At 40.9% G+C, this 27896-nt stretch overlaps 1 protein-coding gene across 2 annotated transcripts in view; it reads right to left on the bottom strand.

Annotated features, from left to right (window-relative positions):
* CDH20 (cadherin 20) overlaps window positions 1–27896 on the bottom strand; it is a 188159-nt gene that overhangs the window by 60872 nt on the left and 99391 nt on the right. The window contains exon 1 of one of the 2 annotated variants that reach the window (XM_036876693.2): window positions 2490–2832. The exons of the other annotated variant lie outside the window; for it this stretch is intronic. The gene's annotated coding sequence lies outside the window, so the exon portion shown is untranslated. Of the gene's footprint in view, window positions 1–2489; window positions 2833–27896 lie in introns of those variants that run through there. 2 annotated transcript variants of the gene reach the window in all.

Genomic DNA, 27896 nt, shown 5'->3' with positions numbered 1-27896 from the left:
TTAACTGATACAATCCAAACTCCTTGCCAGGCACTTAAGGATTTATATGCTCTGACTTCTACCTCCCTCCTAGCCTCATCTCCTGTCCCTTCTCCTCTCGTGGTTTTTAGTCCATCAAAATAAACCACAGACCCTGTATTTTAGCACTTTCATGTTTTTGTTCAAACACAAATTCCTTTTCCAGGCCTTTTGCTTGGCAATCTCTCTTCCAGGAAGCGTTTGTTAATTACCATGCCTGTCTTCTGTGCCCTCATGCCATATTGTCCATTATGCCAGCATAGCCCATGGAGTCTGCTTTCTCCACCAGCCTGTGAATTCTCTGGAGGCAGTGACTGTCGCCTCTGTTTCTCCAGAATTAGCATAGTGTTGGCACCAAGCAGAAATTTAATAAAACTTGGAATGGAATTAAATTAAATAAAAAGTGAACAACGATTCAGCAAGATAACATTCCCATTTTAAAGAGAATCATGGCATTTGTACGGCAGTATTAACAGGTAGGATCCCAAGGGACCACCACTGGAACCCTCACCAGAGCTTTGTCAGTCTCTGAGAGCTATGACCCAGAGGGCTTTGGGAAGTGAAGACAGGATCTTGGGGCAGGTTCAGAGGAATCCACAAGGCCCTAAAGGTGAAACCTAATGTCTAAGGAAAGGAAATTTTTAAGGCTAGAGGAGAAAAAGTCAAGGTGTGGCTTAATAATGGCATGCAAATTAAAAAATTCATATGCACTGAAGATGGTCAGTCATCTCTTAGGAATCAGGATCAGGGAACATGGGCTTAAGCAGTAGCAGAAGAGATTTAAACAAAGAAAGATTTCCTGACAGTGACACTTATAAACTGGGACAGGTTGCTTAAGGAGCAAGAAGTCTCTTGCCTGTTTTTGGACAGGAGGAGAAGAGAGGGGCAGGAGACTGCAGGGGAGGGAGGAAGTTTCCCACTGACTTAACTGTAGGTTTGCCAAGGGTAGGGGATGGAATCAAAGGACCTCAGGGTTTTATACAAATGCTGCAAGTCAGTGATATTCTCAAAAGCTGACTTTATATCACAGGGAGCATTTACACCATTTCACCCACTTTTGCCTAGAAGAAATACTGAACTTAAAAGCATACAGTGGAAAGAATTAACAGTCCCCCTCTGAAGTGCAGTCAGTTGACAATGATGCTGGACTCTGGCTCTTTCTACTTTGATTCGCCATAAAGTATCAGTCAAAAAAAAAGAATCATATTATAACCTGTTGATTGAGCTCAGGTAACACTTACAGCAAGACAGGATCGTTAGCTCTGTTGTCAGGAAAAATTGTGTGCCTCCTGTGCTTTTACACTGGCACCTTTTCCCCTTTCTGATATTTAAATGCCATATAGTAGTACCACAAAGAACTTCAAATGTTACCAGTGGGAACTGCATTAGCAGTTAAAATTCCTGTATATTTCTTTTCTATGTCAATAAAGGAATTGGGTTTCTTAGGAATGGAAAATGCTCTTATGTATCTTTTGGAAAATTTATTATTTCTTTCTCCTATAATCCCTTTCGTTTTTCTTCTATATATAGTAAAGAATCATTAAAAGAAACCCATATAAACTCTATCAGTTTTTGTTCTTATACTGTAAAGCTAAGAATAGTTTACCAGAAACCAGTCCACATGCTTTAAGTCATATTAAGGAAAAAGATTTTGTAAACGTCTCTCTTCAAAGTACTAAAAGTAAATGAAGGTTAAAGAAAGAGGCTAAAAAGTAAAAAGAAAGCCTTAATTAATGGGAAATACATTCTGATAAATCAAACTGATTCCAGTATAAATAGTCAATTAAATAATGGAATTGGTTAATAGCATCAAATTAGGATTAAAGAAAGGGATAAAAATCTATTTCTACAAGTTGTTTCAAAACAAGACATTCACTTGCTGATGCCATAGTGTAACAGTCTGATTATACTGTACATAATAAAGCATTCCCTGTGATAAGATCCTGCTGGGAAATGTGTTTAATCAGATGCCTTTGATATTATTTGAGTAAAAGCTACTGTGGACTTAAAAGAATCAAAGAGAGAAATCTTTAGCTCCTGCAATCAATCCTAATCCACTGTGGCTGCTAGCGCCTCCATACACATCCCATCCTGATCTCCTCCCACACATAGCATGAGCTAACTCGTTGGGATTTCAGATTTGTCTTTTCAGAAGTCACACACAGAAATTTGTTTTGCTTAATAACCGTGTTCCACACTGACTGTTCATTCCTAAGCTTATCACAAATCAAGGCAAGATAAAGATTTTCTGTTGGCAGGAATGTTAATGGACCCTGGTGACTACAATTAACAGCCACCCAGTAATAATGTAAAATTACTATTTGAGCTAGTTTTCTTTGGCTCCCACGGGAACTAAATCAACATATTCATTTCCCAAGACAGTCTTTCTGTATCATTGACCAGTTTTAAAACAGATTTTGGGAAGTTCCGTCATGGAAATTACAGACAACATGAAGAGTTTTATAACTTACTTTTCCCCTTCTTCCACGGAGGGCACTAATTTTGCATTTTCCTGAGCTTGCCACTTTAGCTGTGGAGTTCACTTCCTGCTGCCAGCTCCCACTGTGTGTCAGATCAACTCAAAGTGGTCCTCCCTTTGCTAGCCTTTGAATTATAGTCAGCTTTAAAGGAGGCTGTGGATGTAGGGAGTTGAGTCCAGTAACTCTGAGGGGAGGAGGATGCACCCGACGAAGGCTTCCCTTCCCTGAGTCCATCCGCTGAAGGGTCAGGCAGCCAGCCACCCAGCTGCTGATGCAACCTCACGCTGCTTGGGAAGGGAGTAAGAACAAAAGCCCTCACTTACGGTAGGTGATCAGCGGCAAACGATGTGTGCGACGGGAGGGAGCCCGGTGTATACAAGGAAGGGGGGCTGGCATTGCCCTTGTCTAGAGGGGAAAGGACAAAGAGTGCTCCCCCTGAGCATTTGAGGCCTGGGGGATTTCTTAACAGAATCAAACGGCACAGGACTATTAGGAGCCCTGGACAGTAAGAGCTAAAGTTCTTTGGACATGTCAGCCTCACAGACAAGCTGAAAATATCTAGTGGCAAATACCTATCAACTACTTAGGTATTTCAGGAACAAAAGATAATGGGAAGGGCAACAAATTGCACATCTTGTTCACTTACCGTTGCTTAGTGTTTCCAGTAAGTAAATGCAGTATCTCAGCTGAGCTGCTCTTTCATATTATTGTTAATTAAATAATGGTCCCTAAGAAATCTGTCATTACTGGCAGCCTGCAATAGTTTGCCCGAGGCTGTGAATACTCACAAAGGGCCTTTTAATTGCCGTCAGAGGTAATTTCACTGGGGGTTGTGGTTCACTTTTCCCAACAACTGGATGTTGTTATTCCATATCTTAAACTCTTCCTTTCTGTTTCTATGTCTGGAGTTCCGTAAGGCCAGAGGGATCATTCTCTACTGATGCGATGCATTGAATTAGCCATCCTCCATAATGGAAGAAATGCACATTGTTATTGAATCTGTAATTTCCCCCCTTTTTCCATTATGACTGAAGAGAAACAACTAATAAGGATTTTTAAATTAACTTAATTCTCCCCTGTTCATTTCATTACTTCTCCTCTGAAATAAGTGACTCATGCTGGGAGAAATGATTCCTGGTATGTCATCGATGCGGTCCTGACATTACTTCTTGTCAGCTGTTTTCCTAGTAGACAGGAGTGTTGGGTGGGTCGAGCAAGTATCATTAGATGTAGGTGAAAGGGGAAGAGATGAGGGCACTCAGCCCTAGGGAGGAGGCACATGTGCCATGGCCTAGAATTTAAAGTGACCTTATCTTCAAACATTTTCCTTCTGTTCATGATCAGGGAATAAGGACAAATACGAAGAAAAAAAAATCACCTTTTCTTCAGTGTTGTAAAAGCCTCCATATGCCATTTCAAAAAGAAGTGCTCTTCCAGCCTTTTCTTAAATGACCTCTTTTTCATCAATGTGTAATATATTTTTTCACCTTTTGACTGGTACTTTGGTTTTTTAATAAAGGTATATACTTGTTTCAGAGAAATTACACTTTAGAATGTATCTCAGTGGTATTTCATCCTAACGGTTTCATTTGGTTGAATTAATGGGCAGCTGACCTTAGTGAAGGGGAGAGAGAGAGAGAGAGAGAGAGACAGGGGAAGGGGGAGGGAGGGGGAGGGGATGGCAGAGAGAGGGGGCGAGAACAGAAGAGAATCCATCCTCCAAGCCTACCTTTCTTGAGTTTCATGTATCTATGTCATTATAGTAGCCTTTATCTGTAATAAAAACATAATTTAGCTGGATAGTACTAAAGCATATATATCCACATTATGTCCATGCTCCACTGTCCTGTGGTCAAAATAATTTCCTTTTTTCCTCTTCACCAAGTTCACATTTTGTTGTCTGGTGTGACTTGATAATCTTTCATTCTCCTTTTTTTTCCCTCCAGGTTCTTGTCTCTCTCTTTTTCCCATTAAGATGTGAATGGGCAGGCATCTTGGCCAGTATGTCTAGCCATGGCTGAATACACTTGGAGAAAAGCAGGGGTCTGCTTTTGTCTGGACCCCGGATAGCTGCGTGTCATTCCGCACCAATGGGCAGCACCACCCTCACAGTAGGAATTTTGCAATAACTGCCAGAACAAATTGAGCTCAGGCTTATCAATTCCTTTCCTTTTTCAGTTGGAAAATGGAGGGAATGGGAGAACAAGGCCATTTTTGACCAATGACAATACAGCGTAGAAATAGTTTGGGTACAGCCAGTGCCCATTCGTGTTGCAGACAACAGTCATGGGATGTATTGAATACAGTGATGACAAGATGTAACCTCATGATCACCAAGCTAACCTGAGCCTTATTTTCCCCACACGCCCTGCACATTCCGGTATCTGTGCTCTGCATAAACAGCATTTGGCAGGGGATTAGTGGAACGTACACACATACAGCCAGCAGAGGTGAGCACAGGTACAGCTGGGTGGTGGTGGTGTTCTTTTAGCATCTGGTGAAACCCAGCAGAGGCAACCCTCAAATTGTTTTCACCAGGGAGCAATGAGAAAAATGAGCTTTGGTGAGAAAGTAGAATATAGGGGAAAAACTCTAAAAATCAATTACATTTTTTCCCTACACAAAGCTTTTATCAGAATTTCTGTGAACCATTGACATTTCATTTATGGCACCTGCACTGTATCTAGATCCTTCTCTGTTTGAGATATATACATATAAATATATATATATATTTGTGTGTATATGTCTGACTACATGTTTGTATTCATTAATTCCATGTGTATGTAGGTAATTGAAAACTGTCTGTCATATGTAAACTTAAACACAAACAGATGCATAGCAGAGATGATTTTCTCAGAAACAGATATTCACACTCCAAAGGTTGATTCTAAAGCCACAGCTTACCACAGGCTCATTTCCAGAAATCCTTCCACCTTAATGAGAGATTGTGCTGGGCTCAAGGCGTACGTGTACAACCAAGGCTGTGTTCTGTGTCGTCAGAACAGGAGAGTTGGGAGGCAGGGGCCTCAACAAACTGGGCAGCCAGCCTGGTGTATGAGAGCTGCTAAGGCAGCCAGGCCACCTGTCCGTGTGACAGCCCTGCCCATATTTTAAAAATAACATTTAAATAAACACTTGGAAATGTGTGTGTGTGCACGCGCATGTGTGTGTGTGAGAGAGAGTGGGGGGGAGGGCAGGGAGAGAGGAAGAGAGAGGGAGAGAGAGAGAGAAAGGAAAAGGAAAAGAGTTCTCATTCAACAGCGGATCAGCTTTGCTCAGCTGCTTCCAAAGCAACTGGAGGTAGATAAGACAAGGCGCTCGGGCCCCTGAATGCCTCCCCATCTGCCCTCTGCTTTGCTTGGAAATAACCAGTGAGTCCAACGGTTTTTTGCTTTGTTTGGCTTTTTTTTTCTGATCTAAGCAGAGGCTGACTTGAAACAAACATGGCATTTCCTTTTGAAAATTGGATTCTGAAATTGGCTTCATCTTTCCAGAAGCACAAGGCTAGTGCATTTCCTTCCCAGTTTTGTGAATGTCATGAACAGTTTGCATATAAAGCTCCAAATTTTGAGGCAATTACCACATTGGGTTTTTGGGTTTTGGTGGTCGCAAAGGAATATGTTGTAGTGGGATAAATGGAAATGGTTTCTTCTCTGCAGAAAGAGGTGAAGAAAATGGGGAAACAAATTAATAATAAAGAACACGTTTGCCAGTCTTTTATTAGCAGTGTTAAAGGAGACACAGCAAAATGTGAAGTAATGCAAATGTGGCTTCTAGAAGAACTTCATTAACATCACCCACAAGCGATAGTTTACAATAAATGGCCACAGCGTCCCCAGAGGTCATGGCCCATGGCCAGCTCACTGCAATTGAAGTGACGCTTACTGTAAGGCAAGTCCCCTGGACACGATGTATGAGGTATGGATGACAGTACATTATCTTAGCCAGTTACATTGTAGCAATTTGAAATTGGAAGACTTTTAATGGAGCAAGCAGGGGGAAAAAAGATACCAGAGGAATGCAGTCCATTAAAGGTCTCCTAGCAGAGACCAAATATGCTTATGCTTGAAAGAAGTAAGGAAAAGAATATTCTTAGAAGACAGTTACCAATATTCTTTAATACTCTGCCCTCCCTCACTCCAAACATACCCGCACCCACTTGCATATACATGTGCATGTCTGCACACACACATCCCTACGCACAGAAATAAAAAGATTTTCCTCTCTCATAGCATCCTTAGCATATCTTGATGCCTTGAATCTTTAGGGCATATAAGGAAAAAGAGCTGCTTTAGGGTGAAATAAGGGTTTGAGAATCCCAGCTGCCAAGATTGTCACTTCCTTTCTCCATGCATGCAGTGAAAAGATGAGCTATGTAATTTTAACTCCAGTTTACTTTGAACTTGTGCTGGAATCATGGCTGCTCTCGCAGACACAGTTGAGGCATACTGACTTAATAATGAATGCAACCACCAAGAAGGGCATGTGCAGTCTACAGAGTCAGATTCTCCAGTGGAGACAACTTGTCATGCCAGCAGGTGGATTGCCTGGATTCTGATCTCAGCTCCACCGTTTACATGCTGTGTGAACTTGAGCAAGCACTTAACCTCTTTGTACTTTCCACTTCTGCAAAATGGAGCTGATGGTAGCTGGTTCATACATCTGCTATCTAAGTTGGCATGTGGGAAGCACTGGGAACTGGGACTTGGCACACCGTAAGTGCTAAATAAATACTAGCTGTTAGTAGTGGTGAGAGAAACACCGTGGGCAATGGGATCTGGCAGAATCACATTTAGATTCTACTTCTGTTGCTTTTTTTTTGCAAGTTATTTCATCTTTTCCGAGGCTCAGGTTGTCTTCCCAACTCACAGAGTTGCAGGGTTGCTCTAAGGATTTAGTCATCTCATGTATGCAATGTGCAAAACTGTGTGTGAACATAGTAGGTGGTCAATAAAAGCTTAATTCTTTCCAAATGTAGAAGACACCACTCCTGTGGTGTGAACTGTAATGTTGGCCTTCCTTTATAATTTTTGGATCTTTTCCTGAGTTTTTTTGGGGGGAATAAATCTTTCCAACTTGGGATTTCACATCAGCTATTGGTGAGCAGTGGTGATTTCCCTAAAGCTATTGAAGTTGTACACTCTGTGTTCAGTGGATTAACAGGAAATGGACATCTGCCAGTGATGGGATGTGAAATTCTACCTGGCTTGTCAAAAGGACATGCTATTCCTGGCATACTTTTAGGAAAAAATAGACTGAAACACCACAAACATGCTTCTTCATTGTGACTATATGGAAATTGCCAGATTCTCAAGAGGAGAGGATGGAAAATTATGCACAAAACTCTCTCCAAATATAGAAAGGATATGCAATGTATTTTCCAATGAAATAATTTTCACATAATTCTAATGACAGAATCTGAGTGGGGCTATTGTAGGAATGTTTCCCTGGTGGCAAATTCACCAACATGTATGGAACCTCTCACCAGAGATTGTTCCAGACGCCTTTTGGGGTGCCCGTGCAGCATATTTCTACCTTGTCCAAGAACTGTCCTGGGCCCAAAGCATAGGCTCCTCCAGCCTTGTTTATAACAAAAGATCCTGCCGTCCCCTCAGGCCAAAGCTGGAACAGGGCGGACACTTGAGTCAAGGTGGGCCAAGCAGGGTTTGTTTCCTGGGAATGTGAACTTGGGACATACAAGGATTGCTGGCATGCTGTGTCCCCAGGGGCAGTGCAGAGAAAATTGGGTGGAGGTGAGAGAGACAGGAGGGCAGGGGAAAAGAAAGCTGTCCTGCCTGGTCTGGTCTGTCCCTTGGAGGCTGAGGTCAGCTTCCTGCCTTGGAGTCCATGACATACACTTCTGTGACCATGCACTGATTTCCCCCTTTCCTTAAAGCCATCTTGAATTCCCTCAGACCAAAACTTTATTAGCAGGAGTTAGGTCTCTCTCACGGAAAACTGGCCTCAAGTTGTGAATCCAGGGAAAAGTAATTCTGAGATTTTCATAGAGTTCATCTTTCCTCTTAACCCTCAGATTGTGTCGAACACCTTTATTAATAAGGTGAACTGTGGGAGGTAGAGTCATATGATGGCCTTGGAAGAAATGACGGTGACATCATAAGCGCATTCTGTAACTTTCTATGACTGGAACATCATGTCATAGAAGGATTTATGAATACTAATTTTTAAAAAATGCACTGTGATACAGCATTTAAGTGAAACAATAAGTTTCTATTGTAAATGTCAAAAGATTTTTGGAAATTTGTGAGATAACTAAGGTAGAATTCTTTTCCTTTTTTGTAAAAATGGGGTAGAGAATCACTCTCAATTATTTAATATTATGAATCTTGTATTTGCATTTATTTCAAAAAGTAATGGATGGACAGTCAAACAGTGAAAAGAAGTTGCTTGCTTTTCTTGAGGAATCTGCCTTTACTCAGCTTTATATTGTTTAGGTGATGAGTACCCCTGCTTCCCAGGGCAGATCCCTGTGTATCTGGGCAGTTACTGAGGTTTTCTGTGGAATTAAAACAAGGATATTTTTTATTGACTTTGCACTCTCAAAAATATCCCCTTTCGTCTCTTTTCTGGATGCTTTGATCCACTCTACTGCTAAACCTTCTTGTTTCATTTCAGTGCTAATTTTGAAAACTAGCTATTGAAATTCACCTGATTTGATAACCAGATTCCAGACCATTAATTCTTTCTGAAAGTTAAGTATTTTATTTCCAAAATATGAAAGTTTAAAAACGATTTGGAAATCAAATGTCAGTTCCTTTTTGCAAACCTAGTAACTCTAATCAGATCCAGGATTTTTACTGCCATTTCTGTTTTCTTCATTTGATGGGAAATAAGTATCTTAGTAGCAAAAGGTCCATGCAGAGGATGAGAATGGTGCCATCCTTTGTAAGAAATGGCATTTGTAACTATCAGATGCAATATTATAGGTGAGAGAGGCCAGGGGGTGACTTGAGTTAACAGATGTGGTGCTGTTCTTTGCTTTCCATGCCTTGCCTTTTAGTAGTTGTGGGAGGCCACATGCAGAAAGCCATGAGTGCTAGTGTCTGTTGACAGGGACCCTGTTTTTAATTTCAGTTTTAAAAAACATCAAGGGATGTTCTTGGGCAACAAGGCCAACTGGTGTATTTCCAGTGAGCTCTGTGCTGACCATGTTTACAATATTCTCTAGGCTTTACTTGGGAATTGAACTTGTTTGCTATTGTAAGGCTTTTTTTGACGTGATGGATTCCATTTGTGGATATCATTTCCTAAAGTTAATTAAGAGTCGAGTTGATGATTATACAGTGATGGATGGTGTTGAGGATTTTCCAGATCCATTCAACGGCCCCATAGAGTTTTTACTAAGAAGCGTGCATATCCAGACCATGATGGGGGTTCCCACAGGTTTCGCCACAGTCTCCACCTCAGCTTCAGCTCTGTGCTTGGGGCCCTGGAGTCTGCTTTCAGGTGTGAGACGTCTGGCTGTTTCTCTCTCCGATGCTCATGTTTCTTCTTAGTCCCTGGTACTGACAGCGGGTGTGGTTGCTTTCAGTGCCCTTGTGGTGGCGAGTCACAGCCACATTCACTCCCAGCCCGTATTTTGATCAGGGATTCTGTGGTGAGGGTAGTTGTGATGGGCAGCTGGATGCCCCGCCCAGGCTGCTGGGGTCCAATGGCATCTGAATCAAGGCATCCAGAAAACAGACAGAAGGGCTGGTCTCTGCTGGTCGTTGCTAGCAGGGTGACGAGGGCAAAGGTTGCTCGGTGTTGTGGGGAGGGTAGAGGATGCAGGCTGGTGGGGGGTACCAGGGTTGAGGGGTGTGACTGGGGTAGGACGGGCAGAAAATTGAGGAAAGCGATAGTTCACACTGAAGGGCAATGAGAAACTTACTTTTAACTGGTTAAATCCCTAAACTATTCTTCCCTCAGATGTTCCCATGCATTTTGTTTTAAAAGTTAGAAACAGTTGACCATGCTGCCTAAGCAGAAAACTGAGCTTACATAAGGCATATAATGATGTTATCAATAAAACTTAAAAAACTAAAATTACCATAGTGGTACATGTTTAATTATGTGCACACTTCTTACTGTGCTGTACAGTAATAATGGCAAACCAATCACATAAACAGTGTAGCTGGTGTTACTGTTAATGGGGAAGGGAACTAATATTTATTGACTTCCTAATATCTGCTGGGTTCTGTGTTGCATGCTTACATTTGTTACCTCATTTAATGTGCAGCTAAACAAGACATTTCCAGGGTCCAGTGTGGGTGGAGGAGGAAGTTATGCTCCCATGCCCTTTGGAAGACCCAGGATTCTCTTTTCTTTGGCTAGGCACACATTTTCCCCATGGCCCAGGGGCCTTGCCCTCTCCCCTATTTGGGAGTCTGGACTTCCTGGGCCCTGGAATCTTAGCTACAGTGGGCCACAGTGAGGACACATCTGCTCCGTTCCACATCTGATCTGATCTTCAAGTTTCACTAAGGGCTGGGAGGTGCCCAGGCAGCCTGCACTCCAGCCTCCAGGTGGGAATTCTGTTTGACTCTAAGGAAGCAGAACCCAAAGCAACCCCCCCTTCGAGTCTGAGGGGCTGTGAGTGTAACTGGCTGCGGCCCACTGCCCTGCTGCCTCCCCACCCTCCCCAAACAGCCTCGCAAAGGGGAAGGAAGAAAGCCAGGGTGTAAGTTGAGAAGGCCTCCCCCCTTGCCCACCCTCCCATACACACACTGTGAAGCATGTTTCCTGACAGTGCCTGACATTTTACTATTTAGAGAATAGCTTTTTTATCTTTTGGGATTAGGGAATTCTTTGAAAGTCTGATAACAATCTTGACTCCCTCCAATAAGTACTGATGTTTAATGAAGGCTACTTGATTTAGAGATTCCCACAAACAGCAAGGAAAACCTGGGGAGGATGGGGCAGGGTAGGTATGGAGAGTGTATCAGCCGTTTTTTCTTTAGTAGGATTATTTTATGCATGTGCTTACTTGAAATGTGTTTAAGGCAGCAGGAGCTGATTAGTGGAGGTGGGTAGTAGGGGTGAGAGACCATTTTGAAGTCTGAGACCTTGTTCGGAAGGGAGGCCCACCTAGGATGCAGTGGGCTTATGGTGAAGGCCTCGGAGGGCAGGCAGGGCATACAGCCTTGCTGTGCAAAGTGTGGTCCATGGACTAGGACCGGTCAGCACCCACGGGCTTGTTAGAAGTGAGATCACAGACCCCACCCAGATGTACTGAGTATGAATCTGCCTTTTAACAAGATCCCATGGTCAAGTGTGAGATGCATGGGTGTGTACTGAGGATGCTACGATAGGAGTGGGAGCTGAGGTTGAGGTGCTAGGAAGCCAGCAGCCAGGAGAGTGATGCTGAGAGGTGCCTTTGAAGGCACTTACCAGTGCCTACTAGCCGTGGAAAGGTGTTCAGACAGGATGGAGGGGAAGAGACATTGGAAAGGGCTCCTTGAAGTGGTACACCAAGAGGAAGGTGGGAAAAATGTAAGTCTGGGGAAAAAGTGATGTATTTATATATATACAGGCTTGCAGTCATAACAAAGTTTTTTACTATGGTATGTTAAATCCTGAATGGTCCATAACTTAATGTGCATTCACTTTCTGAACATTCAACTGATAAAGAATTGTCATTAAGTTGTATATATATTTATGGAATAAATGATTTTAGACTGGCTTCCAGCTCTTACCCTTAATGGCTCTTGAACTTACTGAAGTTTGTTTTCATAATCCATATGCCACTCAGGCAGATGAGTTAATTGAGTCTCAAGGATCTGAAGTTATCAGCTCCTATTATTGTTGCAGGCATCGCTGACATGCCCCAGATGTTTTTTTAATAAGAGAACCTTTATTGAATATTTTTTGGACGCATTCTATTAGCAACTATTGCTTGATTTCTAACTGTTCCTTTGGTTTGTGAAAGCAAGTAAACAACTTTTGGAGCAAAGAGGGAGAATACTACTATCATTTAGGTAAAGTTACAGGCTGTATTCTGTCGCTTAGAAAATGTTAGGCACATTTTATGGGTTGAATTGTGTCCCCCTTCAAAAGTTATGTTGAAGTCCCTAGCCCTTGGTCCCCATGAATGTGGCCTTGTTTGGAAATAAGGCCTTTGCAGGTATAATCAAGTTAAGGTCATTAGGGTGGGCCCTTAATCTAATGTGACTGGTGTCCTTATTAGAAGGGGAGAAGACAGAGACACAGGAAAGGTGGTTGCGAGAATATGGTTGGATTGGTGCTGCTACAAAGCCTAGAAGCTCCTGGGGCAAGGAAGGATCCCCTCCTGGTGGTTTGGAGGGGGCATGGCCCTGCCAGAACCTTGGTTTTGTACTCTAGCTTCCAAAACTGAGACGGTAAGTTGCTGCTGTTTTTAAGCTACCCAGTTTATGGCACTTTGTTATGGTCACCTAGGAAACTAATACACCATGCTTGACTATTTTTCTGTTGTTAGTAATCATTTTGATAAAAATTTGAATGAGTTCATTAGTTTTGTATATGCCTGTTAGAGATGGAATAGTCATTATAGTCATTAAAGAAACTAAAACATTTTCCCAATTAATACTAAATCCAAATCCCCTACTTGTATAGACTATTTATATAATTTTTATATACTCTCTATTTGCCATGATTCAAATTCACCGTTTCACAAATTGCCAAAATTGCTACATTTCTTTTAAAATTAAAGAACTCGTTTGTGTTATCTTAGGGAAAGAAATAGAGCCCTGTCATAGAATTTGTTAGCACTGACTCCCTGAGATATTCTAAATAAGACTCTGATTAAAAAATATTAAAGGATGTTTACTCCTAAATCACCAAATTACAAATAAAAAAGTATTTACCTATTGGCTGATAGTATCCACTGGTGTGTAGAATCATCTACTTACTGAAAAACATGGCAAAAACATGAGGAAAACACAAATGGCTCAGGAAAAAAGACAGTGCGGAACAGCTTAGGCACTAAATGCACCATGTGGTCAAGAGATCTCAAAAATCTCAAATTTATTTTGAGGCCAGAGTCAGTATGACCCTGCAGTTTACCTTCAGGGCTGGGTGGTGGGGCTGCCTGCCTGTGCCCATGGCTGCCTGTGGTGAGTGTAGGTCCGGGGCTGTGTTGACCTGCAGAGGAGAGTCCGTCTGACACCCTGTGAGCTGGGGAAGCACAGCCTCTGCTGTGGCCACTGCCCATTTCTGTACGACCTCCCTGTACAGCACGCGCTTTCTGCGACCAGCTCCTCCACTTAAATTAGATGGGTTCTGGATCCTACTGCCCCTTGCGCTTTTTGTCATTTGCCTAAAGGGAATTTGGCATAAAGTCTATTGTTTTGAACTCAGTGCCAGGAAGACTAGTTACACAGGGAGCCAGGGACCCAGGGGAGTGCATTCCAAAATGGTTCTGAGATGTGAATATCATCACAATATTAAATCAAGGTCACCTGTATTTATTGTTTTCCTAAACAGTTTCTCGACTTTAAAATGTCTTTGGAACTTCCAGCTCAAAATTCTAATCCCTTTCGGTGAGCTCAGTCTCTATGCAAAACTTGCTTCCCGCCTGCCAAATCGGAAGCATCTGGATGGAATAATGAATGTAGGTCATTTTTTTTTTTCAGAGTGTCCTTCTCTAGAAGAATGGCAATCAAATCCAGTAACATCACATGGAGAGGAGGGCGCAATAGTGGAAACAGGAGCTGTTAGTTCCAACAGTTGGTTGAAATGAAGTGTGGGACACTTGCGCTCTTCCCTGTCTCAGCCTCTCGGCGCGCAGGCTCTCGGTGGCTGTTTTGAACATTTGAAGAATGGCAGTTGTTCCCTCTCTGTTACCTCTATTGCACCATTCTCTGCTGAGGGAAGTGACTAGCATATTCCTAGTTGATTTCTGAGGCTAATCAGGGTTGACTTTCCCACCTTCCCAGTGGAGGCTCTGGGCACCGTAGGGACAGGGTTTCTCAGACTTGAAGGTGCGCAGGAATCCTCTGAGGCGCTTGTTAACCTGCGTGTTTTATCAGGTCAGCCTGCGGTGGGGCCCGACTGTTTGCATTGCTTCAAAGCTCCTGGGTCGTGGAGCAGCTGTTAATTGGTGGACACATCTAGAGTAGCGTGGGGTGACCCACTTTGGGAGTATGTAGCTTTAGGCCCACTTTCTTGTCCCTTTCTCTCTCCAAACACCCGGCCGTTTCCGGCCTTGGTATGTTGCGAGCGTCAGGGTTTACAGCTGAGTAACACCTCCCACGTGCGGTTGTACCTTCTACCATCTCCCTTTCTCCTTCACTGCAGCCCCCATCCCCCCAGTCTCCCCGGCTAAGTGTACTAATGGAGAGTCAAAACTCACACAGAAACTTGCCATTACAGAGAAAACATTTTGCACTGAGTAAAGAGAGGGAAAACAAGAAAAGATGTGCATCTACACTAAACCTGTGTTTCATCATAAAGGAATTCAGAATATAATTTTATCAGAGGTGATAGCTTCATTAGTATTTACTTAGCACTCAGATAAGTAATGGAATGATAGCAGATTGAGGCCTATTTAACTTCAGCTTTCCAAGTCTCGAAATAAAAGAGATGACAGTGATATGACCAACGCTATTTCACCCCAGCGGCACTTAGGGCCGATAGACACAATGTTCCACTTAGGAGCTATCATGGCACAATTAACTAGATGGCATGAAAAAGAAGTTTCTTAAAACACTTAAAGTTGTAAAGCTATTTGGAAATAGCTCTTTGCTTCTGTAGTAAATACAAACAAGGATTAGAGTCATTTTAGTGGATAATAAAAGAAATCAAGAAGCCCAATTCTAGCTCCCCATGGATGAGATTTAAAGTAACAAATCTATGTCACTTTATGCAATTAGCATAAAATATACTTAACTTTGGAAGATTGACTCTGTCCTCACCTTCCCACACAACCAGTATAAAGTGTGGGCTAATTTGCCTTCATTAATTCACATACCATTGCAGGGGTGAGTTTTGCTCTCAGAGGCTTATGTACAGTCTACCTTTGAGCTACATTATTGCATACGGGTCCTGTAAATACTGTTCAGATCCTGAAGGAGTCACAGGTTCCACACATTATGAGCCTTTCAGGCTGATTCTCCAATGCTGAGGGAGGCTGTGCTGACGTGTGCAGAATCAGAGGTTTGTGGAGACCAGTTTCTTACCTGTCGTCTGGCAGAGCTCAGACCCAGCTGCTTGGCTCTGAAAGGGACGTGTTGTGGCAGGCCTCACCTACATGTCCCTTTGACTGGCTACTATCCTCACCTCCTTCCCAAATATGGCAGGTGTGGGCCTAAGAAATTGTGATCGAAGGCTCAGTAAAACATTAACAACTTCAAGTGTTTTGGAGTTCTTTTGGGAAATGGGTATTTAGAAAATGTCACTGTTTTCCTTAACTAAGGAAAACCCTATTCTGAGACAGAGTAAGTAATGGGCAATGTATTGGTTCAATATTATAATCACTTACAGTAAACTAAAGAGGGTAGAGGGGCCCAGGGAGGAGGTGATAGAGAATGAGGAGGCTGCTAGATGGAGAGGGTCTCATACCAACGGCAAGGCCTGGAGGAGGAACGAGGAGCGACATGGAGAAAAGATGCCGAGGCAACAACACAGAGCGGGAAGACCTACCGTGCTGTTTGCTTACATCCTGTGTTACATGCTACGTGTGTGTCTTTAAAAGTGTTCTTTCTAAACACGTCTAGTTTCTTTGCTCATGCAGAGAGTCAACTGAGAACTTAGCGACTGGAGGATCTGCATTTTAAAATTAGGTCTCTCAGACACAAGAGAGGCAGCAGCCGTGTGACGTCACCCAGGAAATGGCAGTGGACGCCCTGGGCCTGACTGGATGCACAGAAGCTCCACAGCCACCTCTGTTTTCGGTGTGGGATTGCTTCTAGAAAGCCCTCAATCCCCATGGAAATAGCTAAGATCTTGTCACATATATTCTTTATTTTTTACAACAGAGGGGGGAAAAAACCCCTCCAAACACGATCCCTTCCCATCATATTTGATCCTTCCAACAAGTCTGTGAAGTAGCGGGATAGACATTAGTACTGATGGCATCTAGTCAAATGGCAGAGAAGGAAGCAGAATGAGGATTAAATTGCTTGGGGAAAATTATCCAGAGAGGAAGGACAGGAGTAGTAATATTCATAGTGGCTGAACCGTGGAGTGGCTCTGTCGCTGTGATATTTTCGGCAAATAATTTAACCTTTCTGTGCCTCAGTTTCCTCATCTGTAAAGTGGGGAGGATCATAGGAGTACATGACTTTGAAGGTTGTTGTCTGGATTAAATGATGGTACAATGAGCCAGCCAGAAGAGTGTCTGGCAAACTCTTGCACGCTAGATCAATGCTAGCTATTATTAATGCAAGACTAAACTATTCAGACCAGGTGTCCTGGATTCATAGCCACAGGCCATTTCAATGAACTGGTCAGGCAACCACTAAGGCGTCTGGATCACCTGAGGTCACCACCTCTTTTCCGATTCTGGGAATGTTTGAAAGACAAGACTGATGCTCTACAGTGGAAGAATTGTTTCAAGCAGAGCAGGAGTCCATTCAGGGGAATTTCTTATTGGGAGAAGTTCTGCCAGAAATGGCTTTACTAATCAGGAGGTCTTCTTTTTAATAAGATAAACTGTTCCCCTTGCAAACTGTCTCCCATCCAATCCAAGGTTCTAGTGGTTAAAATTGCCTTGCTCCCGAGACAGCCCCTCCCAAACTTTGTTTTTTGTTTTTTAAATAGTCACGTCATTATATAGCTCGGCTTAACCATGAATAGTTTTTATTTTTTAAACATAAAAGCAGCAGCTCCATTAAAACAGATTGGAAGTCTTTTAAGCACTGAAAGAGATTTGGTTTGCAAGTCTTAACTACCAGACATAAGTGCATCATCCAGTGGTACTACCCATGAGCCACAAGTAAGGACAATTCGAGGTCTGGGAAAAATCCTCAGGGAGGTATCTCCCAAATCCTGTGGAGAACAGGCCAGATCAGATGCTGTGGTATTTGATAACCTGAAAGAAGGGAAGAAAAACTTTGAGCCTTCCCTAAGATGCATTAAAATTTATGATCTTGAAGCCACTTGGATTCCACACCCACCTAGGAACAAATAAGACTGGGGAAACCCAAACAGTAGGTAAAAAAGGACTGAGGTTAGCAGTTTACTATGGAAGAGGGCCGGTCCAAGCTGTGAGCTTGCTGAATGATAGGGTCCTAGGAGTTCACTGTTGGACTTGGGGCGGGGGTAAACTCTGTAGTGAAGAGGGATCCAGAATTTAAATTTACATGCCTGTGTTTAAACATTTTTCAGTAATTTATTAAAAACTCTTTCTAAAAGGGATGCTCACCATGGAGATGATGTTCATTGTAATAGTTAACAAATACTAATTTGAGATAAAATTAAAGGGTCATCTTTTTGATGCCATCTAGCACAGAATTGTATGGTTTTTCTTTGTAATGGTAAGATTCTGCGGTTGTTTGCTTGCTTGTCTAATTCAAGTTCTCATAATCACATTCGTATGTTTGGCAAATAATTGTATAGCTTGTAGAATGTCTTAGAAGATGATTATGTGGCCAGAAGAATAGTAAGAGAGCCATATGACCTTCCAGTGGTTTTATAATTAGCCATATTGAAGAAAACCAAAGCATGGAATAAGTTACCCAAAAGCTGCGTCATTTTAAGATTATGGAAATATGTATATTTACATTTAAATAGAGGAGTTAGCCTCTTTTCAAAAAAAAATTCATTAATGGCTCTAGAATGATTATCTTGCAAACTGTCCTTATTAAAACTTCTATCCATCAATCACACTTTTCAGTTAACTAGACTACAGACTTTATTTAGATTTCCCCAATTTTTTCATGGTTGTCCATTTTTCAGTTCCAGGAATCGTTCCAGTATTCCACACTGCATTCGATTGTCATGTCTCCTTCGTCTCCTCCAATCTGTAAGGTTTCCTGAGCTTGCCTTGCCTTGAGTGATATTGATACTTTGGGAGAGTGCTGGTTAAGTAATTTGCAGAAGGTTCACCAGTTTGGGTTTGCATGGTGTTTTCTCAGGTCATACCTTGTAGTGAAATTTTCATACTTTTTAAATAGAAATAATAGTGTTAGGAGTTGGAAGCAATCTGAGAAATCATTTTATTGAGTAGTCCTAATTGCTCATTTTATTGGTGTGGAAAGGAAGGCCCCTGCAGTTTGAACGGCTTTCCCCAGAGCAGCTGACTAGCGAGAGACAGTGCCAGGACTAGTTCTCAGTTCCCTTACCACACACCTGACGCTTTTCCAAGGCACAATGCGAATGATGCGCCTGTCCTTGTGCAGTTAGTACCTTAACACAGTGGAGACCAGCAGGCCCTGGTGATGCTGCTTACGCCTCTGGGACAGCATTCACATAGAACGCCGCGTGACCAGTACTCCCGGAGTCACGCAGTTCTGGTGGTACTGATCCATTTACCTGGGCTGTTTAAAACATGATTTGAGGTGGCTTATAATGAAAGAACAGGTAATGGGATATCTTGCAGTGATGGTTATTTGCATACGGTGTGACTGGCAAGTGGTCCCAGTGCTCTACCCAGACCTTGTTTAGAGAAGTGGGCAGCAGAGGGGCAGACAATGCTGTCTTTTGAGGGGGTGAGGTAGGAAGTTATTCCTTTCACTTAGATCTTCCCCATTTCAGTGTACAGTGTGTGTTCTCTTTGCCATAATCATTCTTTCCTATATATTTAATAAATGAAAACAGGTACTGGAAGGCTGATAAAAAACTATTTTGCATTGATCTTGCAATTCATGACTCTGTATTTTATTTTATAGAACTTTCTGGATCTCCATTGACTTTGTTAAGGTGGGCTTTTACTATAGTTAAAAAATGAAAGACATAAGCCAACAGAGTGGGAGAAATTATTTTGCAAACTATATATCTGACCAAGGACTAGTATCTAGAATACATAAAGAATTCTCAAAACAGTAAAAAAAGCAAACAAACTAGAATGTGGATAAAAAGACATGAAGAGACATTTCACCAAAGAAGATATACCAAGGAAAATAAAGATGTGAAATGATGTTCAACATCCCATTAGAAGAATGCAAATTAAAACTATAATGTAATAGTACTTACTCCATTCAGATCAGCTAAAATTAAAAAAACATGGCGATATCAAATGCTGGTGGAGAAACTGGATTACTCTTGCATTACTGGTGGGAATGTAAAATGATACAAAATTCTGGTAAACAGTTTGGCAGTTTCTTAAAAAACTAAACATGCAACTCATACTACCCAGCAGTTGTACTTCAGTGCATTTCTCCCAGAGAAGACAGGGAGACTTATGTTCACACAAAACCTGTACATGAATGTTTATAGCAGTTTTATTTATAGTAGCCCCCAAATAGAAACAACTCAGATGTTCTTCAATGGGTGAGTGATTAATTTTCACCTTCAGTGGGTGAGTGGTTAAAATGGGTGTAAAATGTGGTGGGTTATTTACACTACTCAGCAAAAAAGGGAAGCATTGGTAAGTATAGGAATCTAGATGAATCACCAGGGAATTATGCTAAGTAAAAAAATAGCCAATCCAAAAGGTTCCACACTATATGAGTCTATTAATAAGGTATTCTTGAAATACCAAAATTATAGTCAGGGAGATCCAAGTATGGTGTCGATGGTTAGGGAACGGGTGGAGGCTGGAGGGAAGTGATGTTACCATACAAGGGAAACATGCAGGCTCCTCGTGGTGCGGGAAGCCTTCCGCACCTTGCCTGTATCAATGTCAATATCATGCTCGTGATCTTGTGCTGTTGTTACCAAGAAGTTACAGTCCAGGGATCTGGGCAAAAGATAACACAGGACTCTCAGAGCTATTTCTTATAACTTCATGTGAACCTATAATTACCTCAAAATAAAAAGTTAAAAAGAAATAAGCCAGATATTAAGAAGGAAATGGGTCTACTTTTTACTGAAAGTACTTTTGTTTGAATTTTTAAAATCAGATATTCGTGCATTGTTAGTGCAATGAAAAATTACCAAAAGAGGGAGGGGAGGATAATGTACAATAATACACGTGCATCTTGACTAAGGAATTGATAAAACCAAACTTGTCTGTACGGCCTCAGACATGACAAGGAGGGAAACAGAGATCAGGGGCACAGCTGTTAAGAAGAAGGACATATACAAGCAATTCAAAGACCTAGTGCATATTTGGGGCTAATATTATTTTCATATTCTACAGTATGAAAGGGTAAAGTATTAGACATGCTATATTTATATATGTTTATATATGACCATTCTTGGGTCATATTTTTTATTGATATTATGAACTTTGGCTGCCATTTTGAAATCACCTTCTAAAGACTCAAACTTTTTCTTTCAATACGAAAAGAAAATTTAAAGAAAATAACCATAACCAGTTTCTAGGTGGAAAAAACCCAGCAATGGTGAAAAATAAACAATGATCCAGACATTATTTTTGGTAAAATTGATTTGCAGCTCTTCTTTTAAAGTTGGTTTATGGTGGAAGAGTTTTACAATAATTCTAAATGGTGGTAAAGCATCTGAGCTAAATCATAATTTTAAAAAATATAAAAAATTCTACATATAAAGTACCTCAAAACAAAAATATAAAGTATATAGAGTAATGAAGACTAGAAATGTATAGGGCTTATATGAAGCAAATGATCAGATTCTGACAATGGGTATAAAATAAGAACTGAATGAAAAGAGGAGATATTGCTGGAGTACTATTGGAAGGGAGGCTGAAAGAGAGTATTTAATTTCTTCTGGTATAGCCAGGGATGGGGAAAGTAGTGAGTGGTGTTTGCACTTCCTGATAACTAAATGGATTTTAAAGCTAAATTCAATCATTGTAGTACTGAGACCATAACACAGAAAGATCAATGAAACAGAACACATATTTTAGAAATAGCCAACTACATGGAATTGAAACTTAGGATATTGTACATGTGGTATTTCAGTTTTTATAAACAGGAAGTTTCTCAAAATATGACCCCTAAACAGTAGTGTACCATTAAGTGTTTAACAGTCAGCTTTTTGAAAAAAATGTATGCAAATATATATGTACATACATTTGTTATTAATTTGACTAATACAAAGGGTGCAAAGCGTACAATTTATAAAAGAAATCACAGTGCTTTTTATTGTAAATAAATGTAATTCCATACAGTCTGATTTTGCTAGAAAAAAAACAAGATTCTGTAGTCAGTATTCAGCCATATTTGACAAATGGAGTTGCATCTCAGTCGACTCTTTACTCAAAAAATTTATTGTCATTAAATCTGATAGGTGGCTTGTTGTTAAACTTCTTAATCTTGTAGAAATTATTAAAGTAAGAACTCCTCCAGCTTCACCACTAAATCAAGCCCTGATTTATAGCACTTGGTGATTTCCCTGGTGTAAGTAATCCTACCATGACTGGTTTCAAGCTACCAAACATTAAGCCATTAAATGTAGAGCTGGGAAGAGTGGGCAGCATACCACTATATAGTATTTCCCATATCCAGATAACATAGTCATAACTGGCTTCAAGAGTATGGACAATAGTAAAATTTAGAAAAATAATAGGAAGGAGTGCAATTTGAGTATTTAATACCTTTGTTTTAAATATAATTTAATTGTGTAAGTTTATGTAATTTTTAAATAATGGCCACATTGTACAGCTGGTTCTGAAAATTTAGCAATTAGCTTTTAAGTTCCTGGGCTTTTGCTTGTACACATGATTGCCCCTTAAGACAGAACCATGAAGTAAAAGATTTGAAACTTTCTGAAATATTTAAACCATAAACAAAATTAGAAAAAAAATAAGATGCAAATAACAGAAGATGGAATAACTGCCTTTTTGGAAGGCAGTTTAGAATACATATCAAAATATAAGAATGGAGTTCTTTGACCAAGCCATTCCTTTTCATTTGTCCATAAATTCGGCAAATTTACCGAGAAGCTGTTACATACCAGGAACTTCTAAGAATTAATTTTACAAGAGTATAAAGATATACAAGGTAGGAGATTTGCCACAGTGTTTTTATGATAACAAAACAGTGAAAAAAAATAAATGTTCATCAATAAGGGATTGGTTAAGTAAATGATGGTTCACTTATGTAATGAAATACAATGTAAACATTAAAAAAGCTGTAGATAAATGTTTATAGTACTGGAAATATGTCCATGGTACATTTAAAAAGCAAAATCAGGTTTTAATGGTGTATATGGCATGATTCCATTTTGTACAAAAAAAAAATTGTATATCTATACATGCACATATATATGTAGAGAAAGTTGAAGGATTTGCACAAGTCATTGATAAACCCATACCTTTCTATTCTGAGCGAGTTACTCTAAAATTAAAAACCAATGAAACTCTTTTCATTAAAAATGATGTGACACCTGCTTCTATTTCATAGGTGAAACATGTGCTATGGAAGGGCTTTAGACTTGAAACTAAAAGTCTTTTTTGGGATTCATGATACCATTCTCTCTACTAGCGTATCTACTTGAAAATTCCCATGACAAAAAGTAAAAAGTTAAAAACGAGGGATCTGAGTTTCAGTTTCATATCATTTTTGTTCTTGCTTGAGATAATTGTCCGCTTTGAGCCTTATTTTCCTTATCTGAGAGGCAGGATAGACTGTCATCTAATCTATGCTCTCTACTTTCTCACTGGTGACTTTGAGCCAAATATTTAAATGTTCTGTTTTTTAGTTTTCCTATCTGAAAAATGATGATGATGACAATGATGCTAAAATAAACCTTTAAGGTTTATTGTGGCAATTGAATGAAATAAAATAATGTGATAATTCTAGTAATAGTATTCACCAAATGCTAGGCATCTACATGGGAAGTAATGCACCAAAACCCAGCCTGCGTGTTTTCTTTGAAAGCAGACAATATAATTTATCTCATGTCTCATCGAGAAAATAAGTAAGATTCAATGTAAGACTCTTGATTTTTGATTCATTGAAGAAAATACCCCTTTTCTGTTCAATTATCCAATATATTTCCCTATTTTAAAATCTGGACTGTCATATGAAACAACACAAATATTTCTATATAATTTTATTTCCTGAAATCTCTATTGGATCATTGTAATTCTTTATTGTTCCATTAACTCAAAAGAATTTATGCTGCCTCACTTGATATTCTCTGTAAATGGAGGTGATACAATTACGCGATTTTAAATAATTTAAAGTGCCACATTCCAAACCATTTATCCATTTGTATAGTATATTATTCCATGTGCATGTCTGTTGGATGCACACACTGCCTGGTGTTTTAATACAGAGCCATTAACCATGTGAGGATCAGAAATAATGTATATATTAATGATATATTTTAATTTAACACATGACAGCAAGAGAAGGCTGAGTGACAGATCGTATTTAGTTACAAATAAGGGAAGAACTCCTTGCTTAGGAATGTTCAAGTCACAGGTGAATAGCAAAAAGGTTTTTATTCCTTCCCTGACAGAATAAATTTATCTCCTTAAAAGTCACCTTTATGCTTTCTACTTATCATCAGGAAGCCTGCATTCTGTATTTCAATTTTATGTGGACAAGACATTAATTTTAAGTGAAAGACATTGCTCTGTGCTGGAATCAAATGAGGTCGTTATTGGTCTGAGTGGTAAAGGTGTCAGGGTGGGGGTGTTCAGGCTTATGTTTGGCTTTAATGAGAAAAGCGCTGTGTGAATATGGTCCCCTTGACTTTTTTGGCGCTGAAAGCAAAATATAAATGGGGCAACGGAGTTGAGAACCCTCAGTGGCCTCTCTAAGTACCTGGAGTCAGGGTGTACATCTGATATCAGCAGAAAGGGAGTGTGGTCTCAGAATATATCAGGCCTTTCTCAGTGAAGAGATTGATATGTCTACTTAGAATTGATTTTAGATAGAAGAGCTCAAAGAGCATTAACTTCTGTGTTGAGAAAGGCCCTTCGGAGGTCACCTAGTTAAACCAAAGTTTAATCCTCTCGACAATGTCTATCTATTTCTTAAACACCTCCAGGAGGAGGGATATTTAACCATTCCTCCTGCCACACAAATGTCATCAAATTGGCAGGATAGAGAGAAAGCTGGTGATTAGAACAGGATGCATATTTAAAACAACCTTAACTTGTTCCGTATCTGAGTGAAAATAAATGAGGTTTTGTTCAAATAAGGCCAAGGAGACCAATTCAGCTCAATTAAGGCAACGTTCAGGTGATTGTAGAGGTGCACAAGCTAATTATAATTAAATAGTGCCGCGTTCTGAGTCCTGCCATTGCCCACACTTCCTGAAAAGGAAGTTCGTCCAAGTTTCACTTTCTCATTTGCCGTCCACAGTGCAACCTGGTGATCTCTGGCTCTGCCTTCTCTGTTCAATTGGAATGGCTTTTGAAACTCACCCAAGGTGTCCGTGTCCAGTCCGCAGATACTTTTCATGCTTAGGTTACTTGACCTCTCTGTTGTATTTGAGAGAGGAGGAAGGTTCTTACAAGTATTCCAAAGTACACGGTCTCCTATTATTTCCTTAAATGCTGTGGTAGGGTGAGGGTTAGGCCTTCTGTCTCTTTCCCTCTAACTCAAGGGAGTTGAATTGTCCTAAATGCATCTCTAGCTTCTCTTCTCTTTTTTGTTTTGATATTTAATGAGCATTAGGACAAGCATTGTGTTCTGTGCTTTACATCTGATGGAACGTTCCACAAGATCCATAGGAGGGATGTAGCATCACCTTCTTTTTACAGATGAAAAAACTATAAAGTTCATGGTGAATAAGTACTTGCCCAGGGTTATGCAGCTAGTAAGGGGTGGAGCCTGCCTTTGAACCAGTGTTGAGCTCTTGGAGGTACTGAGTAACAGAGGAATGCTGAGACAAGTTCTCAAATGGGCAGAAGTTGGCTGTTCAGGACGCTTGGTGCAGTGGCGGGAATGAGGTGTAAGTTGGAATCGAAGAATGTTCTTGGGACAAGCAGATTGGGAGTGAAAAAGTAGGCTTATGTATTTGTGAAATGGCTTCACATTTGCTGTGTAGGGAGGCAGAGAACAGTAAAAAATTATGTTGTGAACTTCTTGGATTTAAACTTCTCTTCCCAAAGACAATTGTTGGTTTAGCTCATCACACTTATGACCGACTAAATGTCTGTTCATCCCATACGTCCATCCCACAGACTTCGCTCTGTTCACCTTTTCCATTGCTCTGTCCTCAACGTGTAATACAAAGGCAACTGATGAATGTTTATTGAATGTTACAAACCCTTTCCTCTTGAAATTCTCTGACATGTCTGAAGCCCTATGCTTCAGGTTTTCCTCCCAACCCACTAGCTGCTCCTCACCAAGTTGCATGTTCTACTTTCTTTTTGACCTGCTGTTTCCCAAGAGTCTACGCTTAGCAATGCTGTCAGTCTACCACAATGCTTACGTTTTAGGGGTCATAGACTCTACCCAATGACGTAAGCCGTCCTGTAGCTCTTGCTTCCAAAATTCTAGTTTGAATATTTCTCCTGAGCATCAAAACTCTGTGTCCAGTTATTTTCTAGTAAACTTCCCTTTGGAATCCTACAAATTCAGTAAATCTAAAAATAAAGCTAACATGCCCCAAAGGAACATGCTAAGCCTCTATTTTCAAACATTTGTGTCTGTATGTATTTCTATGCTAAAGGGAGGGTCTAGAGCTTTCATTAGATATTTTTTAAAATTCCATGGCCCAAGAAAAGTTTAGAACTCCTTTGCAGCTCTAAGATAAAACTCCTTGCTGTGACTCACAGGTACTTCTGTGTAAACTTACAGATGTTGGCTGTTGCAAGAGTTCTCAGCTCAGTCACATGATCCTTGTGGGGATCACACAATTATTTCATTTACACATACGCCAGCTTGCGGTATCAGTATTCTCTGTATGCTTACAGTCAGTTCTGCCTTAGGACTGGCCTTGCTGCAGCTTCTTGACTTGTGTCAAACTGAAATGACTTGAGGGATACTTACGTTAAACTGAAATGAAACGAAACATATCCTAGGATACAAAGAAGGGAAAGCTTAAAGAACGACACAGTAGACAACCACATCAAATGACGTAGAAACAGGAAGGAAAACGAGAAAAGAGAAAACCTAGTTAGGGGCATTAGAAGGAATTGGTAACTTCTGAGTAAATAATTTGAGAGGAAAACAGAGTACAAAGTGACCAAAAGGCGGTAGGTAGTGAAACGGGTGTGAAGAATTATAAGGAACTAGAAAGGGCAGTGTGAAATTCCTGACCACGGAGCCCAAGTGGGAGATGAAGGACCTAGAGGGTATGGAGAAGGGGATCAGAGCTCTTGATGGACAAGGTCAAGTTCAGGGGCAGTAAGGTAATGAAGGAGGTGAGGATAGAAAACAGTTTAAGAAGCCCCAGAGCCAAAGTCCTGTAAGATGCTTTGTTCAGTGACACTGAGGTGTTTGAAGTATGTTGTTTTCATGGCTGCATTAGCAGAATGGAGTTGAAATGGGTGAGACAGTGTGGGACAGTATGTGCGGTAACTTTAAAACATGTCTTCAAATTCTTTGATATTCTTCCCATAAGAAATGTAGCCCAATACCCTTCCCTCAAAGATGGGCGGCCTTAGCCATTGGCTTCTAACAAGATCCATGTGGCTTCTGAGACTCAGTCATAAAAGGCAATATGGCCTCCGTCTGGCTCTCTCGTGGGATGCTCGCCTTTGGGACCCAGCTACTGTGCTTCGAGGAAGCCCAGGTTACATGGAGAGACCCCCTTAGGGACACTTAGGCCTTTGACTGCTGGCTGAGTCCAGCACCGCCTTGGCAGTCTGGGCAGTGAGCCGTCTGGGTGGCAGACGTGCAAGCCTTGGGTTGAAGCACCTCAGCTGATACCACGTGGAGCAGGGAGGAGCCTCCCCTGTGGAGCCCTGCCCAAATTGCGGATTTGTGAAGAAAATATATGATTATTACTGTTTTAACCATTAAATCTGGATGGTCTGTAAAGCAGCACTAGGAAACTGGAATAGGGTTTCAGCAAGGGAATCAATATAGATGCCTCTGTATGTCAGTGTGATCTGTCCAAAGAGTAAATGGTTGGACTTTTAGTGATCTGAGCTCCAATCTCTGACCACTTGTGAGGCTTGGAATATTCTGAGCATCATTTTTCCTATCTTTAAGTAGCAATGATATAGACCTCAGGATTATTGTGTGCTTTAGAAATAATTGACATAAAGCCAATGGCTGTTACGTGCTGGTCATTCAAAAAATGGTAGCTCTCCTTTTTATTGTTAGGGAAGCTTGGAAAGACCTTGGGCCTCGGCATCAGTTACATCAGTGTTGACCTTGTGGTTCTGTTGCCAGCTACCTGTGTGGCCACAGGCAAGTGGGATAACTTCTCGGAATCATTCATTCTTCTCCTGTAAATGGAGGATGAAACCTACCTTGCAGGGTTATT

Source organism: Manis pentadactyla, chromosome 6 (assembly GCF_030020395.1).
Source record: "Manis pentadactyla isolate mManPen7 chromosome 6, mManPen7.hap1, whole genome shotgun sequence".
Taxonomy (NCBI): Eukaryota; Metazoa; Chordata; class Mammalia; order Pholidota; family Manidae; genus Manis; species Manis pentadactyla.
This window is presented reverse-complemented; position numbering and strand designations above follow the sequence as displayed.